General features: G+C 38.2%; 1 long non-coding RNA gene across 1 annotated transcript in view; it reads left to right on the top strand.

Moving 5' to 3' along the window:
• Nucleotides 1–403: 403 nt before the first annotated feature.
• Nucleotides 404–13,925, top strand: part of LOC144366276 (uncharacterized) — a 45,957-nt gene continuing 32,435 nt past the window's right edge. The window contains exon 1 of the long non-coding RNA XR_013425291.1: nt 404–520. This is a non-coding gene — a long non-coding RNA (uncharacterized LOC144366276). The remainder of the gene's footprint in view (nt 521–13,925) is intronic.

The raw sequence follows: 13,925 nt of genomic DNA, 5'->3' as shown, positions 1-13,925 counted from the left end.
ATGCCATGCATCACTGCAGCTGGGTCCACAACCTCAACTTCCCACTACTCAACCTCCATTGAGAAAATGGAAGTGGGGCAGACATGAATGAATGGTGGGAATATAGAATTGACCAATAGCATTAGATCATTTCCAAACCTGATTGGCCAAAGTCTGGACCAATAGCATTGGTACACTTTTCAAACCCTAATTAGCATAACTTTGAGCCAATCACAGTAACCCAAGGGCTATATAAGACCCCTTGCCAGACAAATTTCTCTGAAGATTGAAGACAGCAGAAGAACACATCGGAAGAGGAGAAGGCGCGGCGGCAGAGGAGAAGGCGCGGCGGCGGCGGCAGAGGAGAAGGCGGCGGCAGAGGAGAAGGCGGCGGCGGCGGCGGCGGCGGCGGCGGTAGGGGCAGAGGCAGAGGAGAAGGCGGCGGCGGTAGGGGCAGAGGAGAAGGCGGCGGCGGCGGCAGAGAAGAAGACGATTCTTCGTGTTTGTGGGAGAAGACCTTTAAAAGAAAAAGACGTCGAGGGTGAGTTGCTGGGGTGTGCTGCTCTGCACAAAATACCTTATTTTATTTATTTATTTTTATGCGGTGCTAAAGATGGAACCCAGGGCCTAGCACGTGCCAGGTGAGGGCTCTACAGCTGAGTCACAACCCAAGCACCCCCCACCCCAAGTCTTGAACGTTCTTACAGTGAGGTTTTCCTCTTTGTAGTTGTTCTTGTTATTGACAAATCTAAACGATGTTTTTGTCTTGTGAAAATTGTTTTTCCCAAAATCCAGTATATCTATCATTGAAGTATCTGAAATTAGGCTTCAGGATCCTAATGTAAGATAATATTGGGTAGCTAGTACTAAGTTCAGGAGGAACCAGGAAAAAATATGAAGGGAAGACAAAAAGAACCCCTGAAAAATGTAACCTGTCAGGTCTTGATTTACATGTGCTTGTACACAAAACACCGTATGATTAAAATTTAATCCAAATATTTTAAATCTAGTTTTATCAGGATTTTTCCTCACAAGTTAAAGTATATCTTATTTGGCTTTGAACTTAGTCGTTGAATAATTAATGCAATAACTAATTTTGCTAGAAATAATTTTAATATTTTCCTCCTTGTTTCATCTATTCATTTCATCATTTTCCGTGTCTTTTGCATTTTCCTTTACCTCATATTTAGTTTATTACTCTGAGAACATGAAGGATTTTTTTTCAAATACTTGATTGAATTATCACATAAGGTTCTCATGAATGGGATATGCCATTCTGACCAAGATATGATAGTTTCAATGATAAAATTAACCTGTGGCACTTGAGAAAGGTAGATGGCTATGCAGTTTCTTTACTTTCCAGGATCTTGCCCTCTATTGGATAAGATTTAAGTTACTCAGCATTAAAAGAGAATAAAATTATGGCATTTGCATGTAAATGGATGGAGTTGGACAATATCATGCTAAATGAAATAAGTCAATCTCTAAAACCCAAAGGCAGAATATTTTGATAAGTGGATGCTGATCCATAGCGGAGAGGGGTTAGACATGGAAAAAATGGAGAAATGTATTGTTTTTAACTTTAAAATACAATAATCCTTTGTTGGTATTCATTCAGTTTCTTTTATATATACAGTACCATTCAGATCATCTACTTATTTTTGTAGTAGGCATTTTGGTAGATTTTGTCTTTCAAGAAATTATTCCATTTCATTTAGGTTTTCAAATTTCTGATTACATAATTATTCATAATATTACTTTATTATCCTTCTAACACTCAGAGAATATTTAGGAATGGCCTCTTTTTCATTTCCAATATTAGTAATTTATGATTCCTCTCCCCTCCCTCTCTCCTTTTAGCTACCTTGATTAGATTGTTACCAATTTTATCTTTTCAAAAGACCATTTTTTTTTTTATTAATTTTCTCTTTCGGTATCCTGATCTCAATTTCATTGAGTTCTGCTCTAATTTTAATTATTTCTTTTTTTTCCTTTTATTTAAGATTTAGTCTGCTATCCTTTTTCTGGTTTCCTAAGTGAGAAGCTTAGGTTATTGATTTCAGATCTTCTTTAATATACACATTCAACATTACCAATTTTCCTGCTGTTTTTAATGTTCCCCACAAATTTTTATAACTTGTAATTTGATTTTTGATTATTTTGAAATGTTTTTAAATTTCTCTTGATTTCATATTTGTCTCATGTCACTTTAGAAGTCTTTTTTTTTTTTACCCTTCCAGTATTCAGGGCTTTTCACTATCTTCCTATTGTCAGTTTCTAGTTTATTCATTGTGATCTGAGATTAGGCATTGTGATTTCTACTTGTATGTTAAGGTGTATTTTATGGTCCAGAATGTGGTTTGATTTGGTTGGTGTTTCATGTGAGCTGGAGAGAAAAATGTATCATTGTATATATGTGAATTAAATACAGCTAATTAGTATTAGCACAATGGAGTCAGACTAATTAAAAATAAGAAAAAAATTATTTTTGCATTTTTCTTTCACTTTGTCTAATATTCATCATATCTATATGTAGATCTGTTTTCTGAGCTGTGATATTTTCTTTTCCTCTGAGGCATTGCTTTTAATTCTTCTTGCAGGGCAAGGTATACTGTCAGAGTACCTCAATTTTTGTTGATAAAGTCTTGATCTCTGCTTCACATTTGAAGGATAATTTTACTGAATACAGAATTTTAAGTGGGTGGTTTTTATATTTCAATGCTTTAAATATGTTGTTGCGTTTTTTTATTTGTAAGGTTTCTTAGCAATGTCTGATAAATTCCATGCTTGCTCCTAAGAGCTAAGGTGTTTTTTTTTTTTTAATAGAACTTCTTTCAATTTATTTTTCTTTATTTGGTTATCCACAGTTTGAATATGGTATGCTTAAGGTATTGATATTTTTTACATTTATACTGATTGATGCTTTATGAGATTTCTATAAAGATCTGATGAACATGGTAAAGAAAATTAAGATTTATAAGTTAGATATAAAGCTATCAAATAGATATGTTCCATGATGGAACATGGACAATATGTAATTTGAAATGTTCCAATTACTATGTATAAAATGCTGGAAATCATAGTAACTATGAGTGGTAATGGCTATATTAATTAATTTGACCATGGTGATCAATACATGATATATACATGATATGTGCACATATGTGTATACATACAATCGTTTTGCATACTTGAATATATATAGATTTATGTGCTGATTAAACATTTTAAAGTAAATAATAAATATCAACAAATTTAATTTTAATAATGTAATTTGACTCAAATATAAAAATTATTATTTCAGTACATAATCGGTGTTTAATGAGTAACTATATCCCTTCTTTTATATTAATTCTTTGGTACCTGTGGTTTATTTTGCATCTTAACTCATACTAGTCACACTTCAAGCATTCAATTATCATATGTGGCCAGAAGTAACTATATTGAACAGTACAGATCTATACATTTTTATGTATTAAGAGTTCATAATTGACATTTTGAAATAATATTTATATTAACTGGTATTTTCTTGCTATATTCCCATGATTAAGTCAGGTTTGTGGGTGTTTACCAGAAAAATCTCAGATATAAAGTGTCATTTTCATACATCATATGAGTGGTACATATAGCTTCTTTGATGTAACAGTATTGTTTTTTAAATCCTAATCCATTATTCAATATTTTGAAGAAAGTCACTGTACACAGTGGGAAGGTTTTGTTTAACTGTAGATATGAAATTCTAATTTGGATTTCTTGCAACACTTTAGATGTTTCACTGTACTCTTTATTTGCTTGCATATAATTTTAGAGGAAAGAAGAAATAAGTTGAAATAATTCATCTGGTTCTTTTTAGTTATGCTGAGGGTCAAACCCAGGGCCTCAGATATGCTAGGCACGTATTCTATCCCCCAGTGAGCTATAATTCTTAACTATACTCCAGTCCCTATAATTCTTAACTTTGCTTGTCCATAGGTGCAGTATTTTTTCCATTAGACTTCTTTCAAGATTTTCTCCTTGTCTTTTGTTTTCTGTAGTTTGAGGTGGATATATGTAGGTGAAAAGTTTTTGATATTGTATCTGGCTGCTGGAGTTCATCTCTGCTTATATATAAGAAAGAGAGAGAGAGGGAGAATTTTTGAGATCTGATTTAGTCAGCAGTTTTGCAGCTATGACCAAAAGATTACAAGAACAATTAGTAGATTTGGGGGCTCACTGTCTCAGAGCACTCAGTCCAGGGACAGCTGGCTCCATTCCTCAGGTCTTGAGGTGAGGCAGGACATCATAGCAGAAGAGTGTGGCAGAGTGAAGTAGCTCACATGATGAAAGCAGAGGAATGTCGGTAGCCAGATACAAAATAATATCCCACAGACATGTCCCCAGGGACCTACTCCATTCGTTCCCTACCTGCCTTCAGTTACCACCCAGGTAATCCCTAATCCATGGATTGGGTTAAGGCTCTCATATCCCAATCATTTCCTTCTTGCATTGTCTCTCACATGAGCTTTTGGAGGACACCTCACATCCAAACCATAACAATTTCTGAGTTCACATCTCCATGCTCTGTTTTTGCATTTCTGTTCTCTGCCTTTTATACTAGAGGCTTTGATGTATCTGAATCTGGTTCTGCTACTTGCTTCTTCTCTTCACACTGTTATTTATTTCTTGTCTTAATCCTTATTATACATTTTTTCATTGAATGATGAACACTTATTAATAGATTTAATGTACATAAGGCAGATAGTGTGAAAATTGTTGCTAGTCTTTCTCAGGCTTGGAATTTATATAGTTTTGTTCGCTGACCATGCAAGGAGTTTAAGTTACTTCCTGGTTCTTACCTTTGTATCCTGTCTTGATTTTGACCTCTTTTGAATATTCTTGTTCAGGGAGTCTGGATCTTTCAATAACTTAAGTTGTAGCCCACTATACTAGAGCTCTGTTGTTGTGATGGTAATGAATCCTTAATCTCAAAACTAAGTGCCAGTCATGAGTGTGTCCATATCCATGAAATCTGACCTTCACACTATTTTTTCTTCTGTAAAGTGCAATAGTAATGTCAAAGGGGATGAATGGAGAGTGTGCTCCTCTTCTACCTGAGATTTTGTGGCAAGGACAGTTTTTCCATTTTCTGTTCTGTTCTAACCAACCCCCTGCCATTCCAGTCCCCGAAGAGTAGACTGTTAGGGAGAACACTCTAGAGTACAAGGATTTTTTTCAAAATATTTTCCTGTTAGAACCATGAAGGGATCTTCTTGGATATTTACCATGAGAACCTCATAGAAAACATAGAGGTACAACCCCAAACCTTCAGGCTGCAGCTCCCAGGAGTTAGTCATCTCCTGATAGTTCACACTAAGCCTCTAGCAGTTTCTCAAAGTTGCTACTGAAATCTCTCCACCAGTTTCTGGCTATAGTGACCTCTGCTTCAGATCTTGGGCAACAAAGTCTCTGTTGGGACTCTCTGAATCCCTGGCTTTTTCAGATTTGGGGGAGGCAGTTTGCCCTGGAAATTTGTTTTTATGATGTGTGTAAGAAAAATTATTGGAGTTTGTTAGTTGTAATCTGATTTTCCTCATTGTAAGATAGGGATGACAAAATACAGGATCTTTATATATAGGAACTGACATCTTTATAGATTCATTAAAAAACAAGAAACAAACAAAAAACGCTTATCTCCACTACTGAAATTTACTTTGGTGGAAGCATGCAGGGAGGACAGGTTTTTGTTTTTGTTTTTTAATCAAAAATCAAAAACTAATATTTGAGAGGAAGAGATTATTTTCCTTACTCTAATATAATGAGATAGGGAAATTGACAGAATAAGGTTGAATTTTCTCTTATGGAATTTTAATTAAATTCAGGAACGTACATTCTTCAGATTTTGTAGGTGAAAGACAGAATGTGAGTAGAAATTCATTTGACCTAAATTCTCTATATTTAATATAAAATTATGCATCTGTGTGTGTATGATCATTCTTAAGTCAAATGTTCATTACAATTATTTACTATAGTTTAAAATTTTCTAATGATCATTTCACTTTCCAAGTTTGTAATTTTAAATTCAGGAAATTTACATCATTTAGAATATACTTTATAAAAGTATTCATCAAAATTAATCATAAATAAATATATTCAAACCCTCACTGTTAAATTCCCTCAATTTTTTCCAAATCAAACAAAAACAAAGAAATTACCTTTGGGCAAAAACTGAAAATGGAAAATTTTAACCAAAGGGGAATTATTTAAAAATTCTCAAGAGTCCTCAAATCAAAGCTTATAGTGGAAACTCTTTGACAAATTTAATTATATTGGTCATTCTCCCCAATTTTTATAATGGGTTAGGATACCTAAACTGGATGCAAAAGCAAAGTAAAAAATCTCAGGCCTAAAACCACATAAAGGCTCTTAATATTTAGGCTAATTTCTATTCCCCTTAAGGCATATGTTGTGAAATATGGACATCTTCTGCAAGTAACTGGCACAGCTATATCCCCAAATCCTGGTAGAATTATATAGAAGTTTCCAGAGTTAAAGAATTTCTCCTCTCTTCAATAACTAAAAGAATAAAATCTCGATTTTTCATAAAAATTGGATGTGATAAATATTATGGGGTGCTTTAGTTTTAGAAAATGGATACTCTCGGGCCCATGCCCATGTATGTAGTGAAGTATATAAATCCAGATTAGTTATTAGCCCAAAGAAGAAATGGATGTGAAGTGGGGGAGTATGTCCTTCACTCAACTGTTACCATTCTTGAACCTTCTTGGTTTCAATTCAGATGGATGCTTGAGTGCAGGAATCAGTTTTCAAGCTGCAAGTACATTTGGTTTGCAAAAAAAAGGTTATTGGATTAGTAATCCATAGCCATTTGTCATGCAGCTATTATCTGCCAAACACCAACCTGGTTTTCTTCCCAAAGAGGATACACATTATTCTTCTCTAAATGCTATTATCAACTGGTGGAGTCTTTTAGACTGCTCTTCACTCATCGGGTATCTGTTCTAGTTGGGAGCAGAGATATCTGGGAAAAGAAAATGAGAGGGCTATAAAAAGGGAAATGGCCAATTCCAGGGGAGAGAGGGCTCATTCTTCTTCCAGGGTCCCTTTCAAGGGAAGAAGCTGTTCAACCTAACTAGGTAGGCCTGCCTGGGGTTAACTCAGTCACTCAACATAGATTGAAGACAATCATGTGATCACACCAGAACCCTCTTAGGGGTTGCCAGGGCACTATATCCACCCTGAGTCAATTTTAACAAACTCAAGATTGCAATGGCTTTCTGAAGTTTTGAATATATAATATATAATCCTTCCTTTATTTCCTCATTGTTCAATGTTAACACCCTCCAATGGTTAGCACATTTTGAGATTTAGAAAATGTTCTGAAAATTAAATGTGGCCATAAAATTGAAACAGGAAAAGCTACTATGGCCAACTCAAAATATTTGACAGTCAAGAAAAGCATTAGAAAAGCTGAAAATCAATCCTGATTATTTCTGTCAACTAACATAATTTGCCTAAGGTCATTGCAAATTATATGACGTTATCAAAATCTCTGGGCAGTTCTACTACCTGCAATGAAAAATACAGTACACTCCTATAATTCATTCACTCCTGTAAAAACAATTTTGTTCTTAAATTAGCTTCTTCACAATACTCTCCTATTTTTTCTCCTATACACTTTTTAAAATCAACACTTTCCAAATCATCTCTTCCACTCTGGGCCTTTAAATACCAGACATGTGCTAATCATTCTCAAGTTTACATGGGAGTATCTCACCTCTACCTCAGTGTTCCATACCCACCTTCTTACTGAGTACTTCTCTGGCTTTCAAATAGGCATCCAAATCTAGCAAGTTTCAAACTTTATTCTTGAGTCCAACATAAGCCAGCAGTCCTTGAAGTCCAAACCCACAGAATCACATCTCATCTCTCCTCATAACAAAACTCTTCAAATAAGCACCACCTCTGCCATCTCTCATCTGGACTTTGGGCAGTAGTCTCCTGGTTGATTCTGTCTCCTCCACACAGACTGCAGATGCTTTTTGGTTCATGGGTTTATAAAAGAAAGCGAGATGGGAGGTCATGGATATCTTGTTCAGGTTATGCTGAGCCTGACAATTGTCCCATCATTCAGAGGAGAGAGCAACTATCCCATGCCTCAGAGGCCCTCATCTGCTACCTCCAGATTTGCTTTTCCTAAATGAAGAAGGGAGACGGAAGATATCAAAATGACTCTCTTTATTAGCGTTAGTATGTGCTTTGCTAATGGTGACCTCTGTGGGACCACATTTTCATTTCTTAATTTCCACTTGGCCCTCTTCTCCCATGTGGAAAATGAATTTATTGATACTCCCTTCATGTTGAGGTTGATAGGAAGATTAAATGAGGTTAAACTTTTCTGTAGTGCCTGACTCAACTCAGGTTGACTGTATGGTCATTTGTATTCATGGGATTCTTTTATCTAGGTAAATTCCTTGTAGGTTTGCTGCCTCAAGCATCACGTATAAGTGAGATAGTTTAATTCCCAAGAATAACTTATCACCTCATCTCCAGGTGCTTGTCATTCATCTTTTGTCATGGTTTGGATGTGAGGTGTCCCCCAGCTCACATGTGGAACAATGCAAGAAGGTTCAGAAATGATTGGGTGGTAAGAGTCTTAACTCAATCAATGATTTTATCCCCTGCTAGGGATTACCTGAGTGATAACTGAACTGGTAGGGTATGTCTACAGGAGGTGGGAATTAGGGCAAGGATTTAGTGTCTATTTATATCTGGAAGGTGGAGTCTATCTCTTTGCTTTCTGATCACCATGATGTGAGCTGTTTCCCTCTGCCACACTCTCCCATCATGATGTTCAGCTTCACTTTGCCTCCTGGGAAATAGAGCCAGCCTTCTATGAACTAAGACCTTTAAAACCATGAGCTTCTGAATAAGCTTTTCCTCTTCTATAATCGTGTTGGTCAGGTCCTTTAATCACAGCAGCAAAAAAAGCTGAATAAAACATTTTTTGTATTCCGTTGGAATGCTATCTCCACCATGTGTGACTTAATGACCAAAGTATTGAAAAGACAGTAAAGAAAAGGATATTTGTTAAGGAAGAAGGGACATTATCTCAGAAGAGATGTCAGACTTGAGAATGGAACACATTGGCCTTGCTGTTTCTAGGTTAGGTTACTGCATCTCCTTTGGGTGATATTTCCCAGAATCCATCCAGGGCTATATAGAGCTCAGATTTTTATCTCCTTACATTTCCAAAAATACTTAGACAGAAGACCATCTGGGAAGTTTTATTTTCTTACTTTGGTATCTTCATTAAGACTCCCAAAGACTCAAAGTTGGCTTCCAGCTGAACCAAAGCTGCAGGCATCCATCAATGCCTGGGACCAGAGATTTTTTTCAGAAACAGAGGAGTTCTCCACCAAGTCTCAGGATGAGGGACAAGACACCTGGAAGGTCTAAAAGCAGCAGGACCTTCTCCATTTCTGTTCAGAGATTTCTGCATGGAAGTATTCCAATCATGCATTGTTTTATTGCTTCTCTACCAACTTTCTGTTCTCCAGCTTAATTCATGTGTAAATCACAAGTAAAAGTTGTGTATATTTAAGGCAGGTAACATGATGTTTTGACTTGAGCATAAGTGGGAATGCTGGGTCGTATAATAGGCCTGTTTTTAATTTCTTGAGGAACCTCCGTACTGCTTCCCATTATGATTGTACCAATTTACATTTCCACCAACAGGAAGCAAGTGTGAAACTGGTGAAAACAGCTTCCTCATTCTTCTCAAACAGAATACTATAAAGAGGTAGAGAAGGAGGTAAGAATAAAGTCCACACAGACATCTAGCACCATGGTGAAACTACAGCTGCTTTGCCAGGACACAGTTCCCTCAAAATTTATTTTTTACCCAAAATTGTATTTTTCCTTTTAAGCAAAGAGAATTATTTTAAGAATTCATGTTTTAACAAAAGAACCGTTGTGGATGAAAGCAAGTCAGGGAAACCTGATAATTGGGAGGCACCACCATTGAATAAGAACATGAGGTTCCTGAGTGCTCTTTGTGGAAGCAGCCCCATCCAGCCAGCCTTTTGGACCAGGAAAACAAAGCAGAATGACCAGGCTTAGCCAGGCACAGCACCCTCCACCAGCCATGAGCCAGCCTCGGTGTAGTGCTAGACCTGGATCCTTCGTTTTAGGGACCATCTGAGGAGCTACTGGGCAGCTTAGCAGGCCCATGCCCTCAACTCCAAATTTTCAGAGGGTAGCAGCAGTCAAGGCCACTGCTACTTTCTTTCCTATCCTGAAGAGGATTTTCTTCTCCTCCTGTCTTTCTTTTTCTTAATGTTTTAAAATTTAGTTTGTAAAAGCATTATTATTACTAATTATCCCATAGTAATTGGACATATGTTGGTGTTATCCAAAGGAGTTAGAGCAGTAGAGTTCAATCAACATGTACAGGGTCAAAGACCTCCACTCTTTGCCTTAGTGTAGGGACTCATGTAGATGAAACTGTCCTCACAGGACTGGTGGTGATTAAAAAGTCCTCAAAGGGTTGGGACAAATTAAAGTGGCCTTACTAGATTGGCATAGATTAACATGTCCTTATTGGATTTGTAAAGATTAACGTGTCTTTATAGGATTGGTTTAGATTAATGTGGCCTCACAGGATTCATATTGATTAAACTGTCCTCACAGGCTTGTGCATATATAAATGATCTTTCTACATTGGTATTGATTAAGCTGTCTTCACAGGGATAGGATTGCATCACTTCTTGCAGTAGCCTTTTGTTTGAAGTGGAATGAGCCCTGTCTGTGTGAAGGGTTGATTCCTAGCCCCTCACAATTCTTATTTTGAAGTCCTAATCGAGTAGCTCATGATACGCCCGTATTTGGAGACAGGGTTTTTTTTTTAGTGATTATTAAATTTAATGAGGCTTTCTGGTGGCTCCATTCAGATGCAAGCAGTGTCCTTAGAGCTGAGAAAACTGGGCACAGATTCCCAGAGGTACCAATATAAGGACATAGGGAGGGAGGCCATCTGCAAGCTCAGAGAGAAGCCTCAGAGGGTACCAGCCCTGACCACACTGGTTGTCAGACTCTGGAAAGCCCTGTGTTGGGGCTACCTACCCCACATGTAGGTGGCTATCCTGCCTGTGTACTGGGAGATCTTTCCATATAATGTGGAGCAAAGTGCAGTGGCAGCTTGACCTTTCTGACCACCTGTCTCTGACTCTCCATAATCCTTCCCCCAGTTTTGTCCCTGAATTTTCCTCACCTCTTCTTCTACCCTCAGCACCTCTTCCTGGCTTTCCAATCAATCCTGAGGACAGCCCCTCTTGGAAACTTCCCTGAAGATGGATAACCCAAAGTGTTATCTGGGAGCTCTGAGTAGCTCTAGTCCTGTCATTCTGTTTAGAGTAATGTAACTCCATCTCATCTTCCACACTCTAAGATTACTCAAAGTGATTTCTCCCCAACTCTGCCTAGAATTTTGCATCATATATGATTATATGGGCTGTCAGCAGCCTCTTGCATTACAGCCTGAGCCCCTAGGCTCTGCTCCCTGAGGTGATTATTTGTGCACATGCTGAGTACCTCTGACTTTGGTCAGCTAAAGTGCAAGAGGATGACACTCCACCCCCAATACTGAATTTCCTGAATTTCCATTTCCACTTAGTGAGAATTCAGTTCCACCAATCTGATCTGTTTGACCTTAGATCTTTAAAGCATATCTCAAGGCCTTTTTGAATTTCAAAATTCTAGAGTGACACAAGTACATTTAAATGCCTTTCAGATTTTTTTTAGAAATATATCCCCTTTAAAGTAGTAGTAAATCTATGAATATGCTTAAATTCTCATAGACAGAAGTCTATGTAAATTTTTTCATTAAGCTGAATTTTTGAGAATGAGTCATTGTGATATTTTGTTTTGTCAACCACTTATTTATGAATGTGCAAAATCCGTGCAACCTCAGGAGCTGAGTGGCAGTGATGGAGAAGCACAAACCTCATCTCGGTAAGGGTCAAATATTTTGTCAGAGGAAATGACAATTTTTAGAGAATTTGTCTTTTTAGGTCTTGGGCAGAGTTAGCCCAGCATGCTTTGGTTTCTGGATAGTGTCTATTCCATGTGGCCATTGAGCTTGTGAATTGTGGCTGGGGAGACTTAGAAATAGACTTTTGGTTTTAATTATTTAGAATGAAAATAATTTCATATGGCTGATGGCTATTTCATAGGACTCTGGGGAGTTGAAGTGATTTGGACATCATGGATGCCTGCTTTCCTAAGAGAAGTCCCTGAGGGCCACCCAGGCCCTCATGGGGCAGGGATGCAGAATGGAGACAGATGACTTAGGAGCGGAGAGAAACATGGAAGACAGGAGGACAGGACAGTATATTGTGCTGTGTGTTGCCAACCCAAAGCCATCCTCACTGTAGAGGTTGCTCTGTGGAAAAAAGACGAATCTGTCTGAGGTGGGGGTAGAATAGATGCAGGGGAATGGTGTGTTGGGTGCCCAGGATCTGTGGTCTCAAGGACATGTCAGATCCTCAACCACTAACAATGGGCCCTTCTATGCTAAGGACATTGCTGGTAAGTGGTGTGAGGCCAGAGGCCTCTCAAGAGCAGTAATGGGCACCTTGGTTCCTTGAAAGTATAGCCATCGGGACACCCACCAGCCTCAGAGCTTGGGAGTAAGACCTGAAGAAGCCTCTGGAAGGCCTTGCCCCCAGGAAGAATGTCATTCCTCTGATTATCCTGCATCGCTGAGCACTGACAGCAAATTCTCTTCTCAATGCCAGTTTCATTAGTGTGCCTGGCACAGCTCCTTAGGGAAGCAACCAGAGGTCAAAAAAGAGGTGAACTGGCAGAAGAAATCCCAGGGTAATGTCTGGTGTCCACACTCATAGACATAAAGCACAATGGATTCTTCCTCTCATTTCACTTCTAAGAGAAAATGAATGAGGTGGAGGGAAAGGAGGAGGCAGGGAAAGAAGACAAGGAAGAGGAGGAAAGAAAAGTAAAAAGTCATAGGATGGAAGGAACAGAAGAGAAGGAGGAGGAACAGTAAGAGAAAGTGAAAGAAGATAAAAAAAAAGGAGTGAAGGAGGAGGAGGAGGAGGAGAATTATTCCACATTGTGGACTATAGCAAATCAGAGACTCACTCTTTGCAAAGCACAACCATTGCATTAGATTATGGGGTCCCTGAGTACTCCCTGTGAAAGGAGCCCCACCCAGCCTGCCCTTTAGACCAGGAAAAAAAATGCTTGGAGAGAAGGTTTCATAGGCAGGCCTGGCTAAGCACAGCAACCTTGCCAGCTATGAGCTAGCCAGGGTGTGGGCAGTCCTGTTTCCTTTGCTTAGGAACCATCTGTGTAGCTGCTGACAGTGTAGAAGACAGGTAACTCTGACTTAGTTTTCAGAGGGTGGCAGCAGTCAAGTCCACTGCTGCTATCTGAGATTCTCTTTCCTATTTTGGGGAGGATTGTTTCCCCTTAAGTCTGTTTTTCCTCCCCAGATCTTTAGTTGCAGATGGACACAATACATTACTTTGTTTGTTTAATTTTTTTTAAATGTGATGATGTTGATGATCAAACTCAGTCCCTCATGCATGCTAGGCAAGGGCTCTACCACTGAGCCACTACCCCATCCCAAGTTTGTCTTTTTCTTAACATCCTAAGTGAGTTTTTTGATTTAACTTATAAAAGTAATTTTATTCCTAATTATCACATACTAATTGGACATATGTTGCTATTATCCTGAGAAGTTAGAACAGAACAGTTCAACCACGTACAGGGGAAATGTCCTCCCCATATTGTCTTGATGAAAGGACTCCTGTCAATGGGATTATCCTCCCAGGACTGGTGTTGAGTAAAAAGTCCTCACAGGATTATAGGTTCAATTATAGATTAAAGTTGCCTTACCAGATTTGTATAGATTAAAGTGGCCTTAC

Source organism: Ictidomys tridecemlineatus, chromosome 8 (genome assembly GCF_052094955.1).
Source record: "Ictidomys tridecemlineatus isolate mIctTri1 chromosome 8, mIctTri1.hap1, whole genome shotgun sequence".
NCBI lineage: Eukaryota > Metazoa > Chordata > Mammalia > Rodentia > Sciuridae > Ictidomys > Ictidomys tridecemlineatus.
The sequence above is the reverse complement of the archived record's forward strand: the minus strand, read 5'-3'. Positions and strand labels throughout refer to the sequence as shown.